Source organism: Nesoenas mayeri (assembly GCF_963082525.1).
Source record: "Nesoenas mayeri genome assembly, chromosome: 4".
NCBI lineage: Eukaryota > Metazoa > Chordata > Aves > Columbiformes > Columbidae > Nesoenas > Nesoenas mayeri.
The window spans coordinates 4,389,515-4,395,515 of NC_137540.1; the positions used below are offsets into that span (position 1 = coordinate 4,389,515).

At 50.2% G+C, this 6,001-nt stretch overlaps 1 protein-coding gene across 4 annotated transcripts in view; it reads right to left on the minus strand.

Moving 5' to 3' along the window:
- Positions 1-1,208, minus strand: part of TRMT10A (tRNA methyltransferase 10A) — a 28,213-nt gene extending 27,005 nt beyond the window's left edge. For 3 of the 4 annotated variants that reach the window (XR_013922129.1, XR_013922130.1, XM_080344473.1), the window contains exon 1: positions 1,140-1,208. The gene's annotated coding sequence lies outside the window, so the exon portion shown is untranslated. Of the gene's footprint in view, positions 1-924; positions 972-1,139 lie in introns of those variants that run through there. The other variant, XM_080344474.1, reaches the window with a different exon arrangement.
- Positions 1,209-6,001: the final 4,793 nt, after the last annotated feature.

Consider the following 6,001-nt stretch of genomic DNA (forward strand, 5'->3'; position numbering starts at 1 on the left):
ATAAAGTGTGAGTAAGCTGTACACCTGCAAATCAGTGTTTATTTCTGAGAATCAAAGACACTGGCCAAACACTGACACTGCCCACTGTCAGGAGATGAATAGGCTAAACTGTTACTCAGCAAAACGTTCTGCACTCACATCACTTACAATTATACCCTTTCCTTTTCAATGACAAGCAGTATTTTTTCACAGCAGCAGTGAGTGCTGCTGCGCTCAACAGCCACAGTTTTCCAATGATAACTGCTTCACTGGAGAATCGCAGAATGTCCCGAGTTGGGAGGGACCCACAGGGATCAGCGAGTCCAACTCCTGTCCCTGCACGGACAACCCCACAGGTCACACCAGGTGTCTGAGGACGTTGTCCAGTCTCTTCTTGAACACTGTCAGGTTGGGGCCGTTCAGTGTCCAGCACCTCTGGGTGAAGAACCTTTTCCTCATGTCCCACTGACCCTCTCTGGCACATCTTCTGCCATTCCCTGGGTGCTGTCGTTGGTCACTAAAAAGAGTTCGACACCTGCCCCTCCTGCTCCCCTTGTGATGAAGCTGTAACCACCATGAGGTGCCACCTCAGTGTCCTCCAGGCTGAACAAACCCAGTGGCTTCAGCCGCTCAACCCTCCAAACCCTCCACCTCTTCTGGACGCTGCATCCACAGAGCCAACATGCAGAAGAAAACAATCCTCTGGCTTCTTCAGTAACAGAAGAGCCAGGAAACATCATAACAGGGATAAAATAGACGCGTTTTAGCTGACGCATCTGGTTTCGCTGTGAGGGGGCAGCAGGACACAAGGCCCAGGGACTCGGCCCCAGGCCCCACGGTACGTACATCTGTGCGTGTATATATAGACACGTATCCATACACACACACACAGCTATATATACACGCGTATCTATGTATACACACGTTATATATAGAGAAACACACGCGTTATTTCTGCTCACGCGCCGAAGTACCTCATAACTCAACGGGAGCGGGGAGGGGGGAAAGGCCGTGACCCCCGCGCAGGCGGCACCGACAGCCGGGGGCGAGCGGCGCTGTGAGGAGGCGGCCATTGCCCCTCCCTGTGAGGAAACCCGAGCGCCCCCCGTCCCGTCCCGTCCCGTCCCGTCCCGTCCCGTCCCGCCCCGGGTGTAACGTACCGCGAGCCGCCCCGCGCGCCGGGAGGGGCGGGAGGAGCAGCAGGCCGCGTGCGCGGCGCCGCGACTTCAAATCCCGGCGAGCAACGGGCGGCGGTCACGTGGCGCCAACGGGCGCCGCCCCGAGACGCGAATGGCGGGGACGGGGAGCGGCGGCCGCGCTGTGCGCCCGGGGCCGGGCCGGGCCCGCCGGCACCGCGTCCGGTCAAACACAGAGACACAGAGACACAGGAAAGGTACCACAGTAACAAAGGCACGTGAGTTCCAGCAGGACAGGGAACTGCTGGAGAGAGTCCAGCGCGGGGCAGCAAAGGTGAGGAAGGGAGTGGAGCATCTCCCGTGTGAGGAAAGACTGAGGGAGCTGGGGCTCTGGAGCTGGACAAGAGGACACTGAGGGGTGACCGCATTCATGGTTATTAAATATATAAAGGGTGAGTGTCAGGAGGATGGAGCCAGGCTCTTCTCAGTGACAACCAATGATAGGACAAGGGGTAATGGGTTCAAACTGGAACACAAGAGGTTCCACTTAAATATGAGAAGAAACTTCTCAGTGAGGGTGTCAGAGCCTGGCCCAGGCTGCCCAGGGGGGTTGTGGAGTCTCCTTCTCCGCAGACATTCCAACCCGCCTGGACACCTTCCTGTGTAACCTCATCTGGGTGTTCCTGCTCCATGGGGGGATTGCACTGGATGAGCTTTCCAGGGCCCTTCAACCCCTGACATTCCGGGATTCTGTGATATTTCCCGGTGTGATTTGCCCCTGGTTTCCCAGGGGTTCATCCTGCCATGGTGCACACCCAGCTCTCCTGCGGTGCTGGTGTCGCTCTGGGGCTGGTGACGCTCTCGGCAAATTGCTCTTTCTTATCGGTGACATTAATAAATAACTGCATCGATGCTCTGCTTCTTATGCATTATGTCAGAGCTCTACTGTTGCTCGCAGGTGCGAAAGCTGCCCCAAAATATCGGCGATGCAGAAAGTTTTATACTCGCTACAGAAGGTCATTCAGCAGTTTGAAGACTTTAATCTTTTACCATTCTTGATGCCAGGACGCACATTGTCTGATAGGGACGGGTTGCCCCCTCCCTGCCGCCTCAGACCTGCTGCGGTGGGTCCTGCAGTATATGATGGATGCGGTGCAGGGTTTATTTCTCGAGCTGTTCTGAAAGTCAGTGAAATAAATCATTTTAACTGTGTGCTGCAGGATGCATTTAGCTTCTTAGCGGGCTTGGGTTGTTTGTATAGTTCGCAGTGGAAAATAAGGTGTATGCCAGAGGTGAATCACATCTGCAGCCTTCTTAGAGTCATAGTCACTTTGGTTGGAAGAGACCCTCAAGATCATTGAGTCCAACCATAACCCAACTGAACTCCAGCACTAACCCGTGTCCCTAAGAACCTCGTCTAAACACCTTTCAAACCCCTCCAGGGACGGTGACTCCACCACTGCCCTGGGCAGCCTGTTCCAATGCCCAACAGCCCTTTCCGTGAAGAATTTTTCCCTAATATCCAATCTAAACCTCTGCTGCTGCAACTTGAGGCCATTTCCTCTTGTCCCATCACTTGTCACTTGGGAGCAGAGCCCAACCCCTCCATGCTCCAACCTCCTTTCAGGCAGTAGCAGACAGCGATCAGGTCTCCCCTCAGCTCCTGTTCTCAGGCTGAACAGCCCCAGCTCCCTCAGCCGCTCCTCATCACACTTGTGCTCCAGCCCCTCACCAGCTCCGTTCCCTCCTCTGCACTCTCTCCAGCACCTCAACGTCCTTCTTGTGATGAGGGGCCCAAAAACGAACACTGAAGATCAGTCATGGTTTGGGTGGGTTTCTCCTTTGTGCGTCGTTAATTACAACAAATGCGGAGAAGCGGCTGCTGCTGCCATCGCTACGGTGGTGGCAGGGCGGGTGAGGAGCAAACAGTAAGAAAATCTTATTTTTATCTGAAGGTTTTGATGACACTACTGAGTTCACACAGGGGCCAGCAATGTATTTTTAAGTGGTGTCATTGCTCGGAGCAGATTTCTAGCTCCAAAGGCCCCCCAGCAATGCTGTGTTCCCTCTGCCCCCTAAAAAGGGGTACGCGCCTTCACTCTTCATCTTTTTAAAGGCCACCGCCAATTAGCTTTTTGAACACAAGTGTCAATACTCAACGAAGGGCGACGTTATTTTGCCTTCAGATGACTTCATGGAAGAATGCTGCCCTGGTACAAGAGTCAGTTCTGGAGACTGGGATTATATTATATGAGAGAAGTATATTTTGGGCAGCCTAAATATGTAGATATCTGTTCGCCCCTGGTTAATGAGGCACACAAAGTTAGCAAACATACGAGTGCTTGCTACCATAATACCCTTTTCATCTGCATCAATGTTTATCTCAAGTTTCATTAGTTCCAGATATACACACTCTTTCAGTTTTAGTGCTGGTTTCAGGTTTACTACGGCTATGTTAAAGTCACAAAACTGTGGTGTCACTATAGTAAGACGCTGACCTTTAGCTGCTGTTGGTATTTAGTATTTGCTGTAATATTTTGTTTCATTCGTGGTTCCTATGCCCTGCATTACCTTTAAAATAGCTAGATTTGCATTTGCTTTTGCTAGCATCTATTTAAAACCTCACACGTTGCTATTAATATCTAGCCTTGCATGCCAGCATCACACAAGTCTGAATGTACCACTGTCCCTAGGAAGAATATTTTCCTTTGGGCATTAAAAGACTGCAGATCAGTTACTGATAGAAGCCCCTTCGTTTGCTTGCTTTTTTTAAAAAGTAAAAAGGCATCTGACAAATTCACATAATATTCAGATGTGCTTTTTCTTAGAATGAAGAAACTGCTTATGCATTTCGATTTTTAAACCTGTTTTCCTTATACTGCACTCTCCGAAGCAGCGCTGTTGCTCAGTGCTGTCCTCAAACACCGACACAGGGTAATGCAATGTTTTCTGAAGTCTACCAAGTGGTGACAAAGCAAAACTGAGCCCTGAGGAGTCGCAAATGTTGAGAAAGAGCCACCTAACTGCATTTCACTATTTTGATAGGTCGTTCCAAATGGTGAGTTCGCCCCCAGCAACAGAACAAACTCGGCACCCCATGGCTTAAAGCTGTATATTAAAGCATTTTGTACAAGCAGCTCTGCAGGTCAAGGGGCAGAGTATGGAAAGCGGATAAAGGGTACTCCGTGGAGCTCAGGTGTGGACACAGACGTCACTTTCTGTGGGTGAGTGACAGGCACAACTCACGTTTAGGCAGTAGCTTGGCTGGGCATCTCCATCCCCCGTGGCAGAAATGGGGGTGTCTTATTCACCCAAACAGTGGGAGCTGGGGCCCACTGGCACCAGCTGCAGGGCAAAAATGGACTTGGGTGCTTTGGTGCACACAGCTGAAAGTTTGAGTTGAAAATTGAGACCTTTATTGACCTCAGAAAATGTGAGGAAATCTCATTAGTTTTATTAGGTCATATAAAGATATGAGCCTTATAGTTTGGACTCTGGAGAATGTGCAGCAACAGTAATACTTTGACCCCGGTACATAACGCCAGCATGGTGTGAGGTGTACGTTAGGGGCTGATCCTGCAGCCTCTACGTGTGATGGACTTTGGTGGGCACATCTCTTTCTTTGGTGTAATTTGACTTCAAGGAAGTCAGTGCTGATTTTCTCCAGCCATAATTGAGGTGAGGCTCAGGCCTCCTATTTTTAAGACATTTGAAGAATCTGTTATGGGTATGTATATACATATATACACATAGGAATGTATGCACATCTTTACATAATGGTTATGTCCCTCCTTCTTTAATTGGCACTACTACAGTGCTGTCCAAAGAGATACACTAATATACCTTAACAGGGAGTCTGGGCTCTGATAGTCTAGTGTCTAAGAGAGTCCTTTTAAAAAAAACCCTTTATTTCAAGGAAGAAATAAATTTCCTGTGTCCTAAGAGTATAAGAAGAAGACAATCGCTTTTCTCCAGATGTCAGACCAACAGTTGGGGTGTTTGCAGCTCACAGTCTTGTTAAAGCAGCCTCTGGAAGGGGAGTGAAGGAGAGCAGTGATTGCTCACAGGCTTCTCTACAAGCAGGACCAAGTTCTCCCTCCTCGCAGAGCCAGGAAGGCTCCATATGCCAAGGGAGATGGTGCCCACTCGCAGGCTGTGACAAAGAATGTGCATGGGGGGACGTGACCTGCTGCCCCACTGTCACCTGAGGGACAAGGACGTCCTTTACAGAGCCCTGTGGCCATGAGGCTTAGTGCAAGACGGCCTGGGATTTACTCTTGGGTTAAATGGGGAAGAACTTGGGTTAGTCGGCCATGGGCTTCTCAGAGGAGGTGGTGAAGCAAGAGAGTTTATTTGGTATGATAAAATATAGAAGGAACTGATTGCACGTGAGTCTCTGTAACAAAGTAGCATCACTTTTTGGGATGGCACTGGTAAATCCCATGTACTTCTGCTTCCAGGAAGATCCTTAAAAAGCATCTGCCTCTGGGGTTGATCACAGAGTTGAAACAAGACAGTGGAGACAATGGTCAGGATCTGGCCCCTGGCAGCAACAGACCCGATTGCTCTTTCATTGAGGCAGAGGAGGAGTGGCAGGATCTCCTGATCCTGCAGGACGGGAGGTGGGCTCCCCCGCTCAGAAACGTGGCCGTGTGGGCTCCGTATTCAAAAATGAAAGCCAAGGGGATCGATAAAATGGGGTAGAAACCACCAGTAACCTTAGTTCTTAATAATTAACTGGAAGTCCTTTGATGAACTTAGTACCTGAGTGTGGAATTTGGAATCTGACCTTTACTACATCTAGATAAACAGTGTGGCCGGCGCGGCGGCTCTCTCTGCAGGCGCCCCTCACACTTCATGCTGCAGGCAGGAGCTCGGGGGAGTCC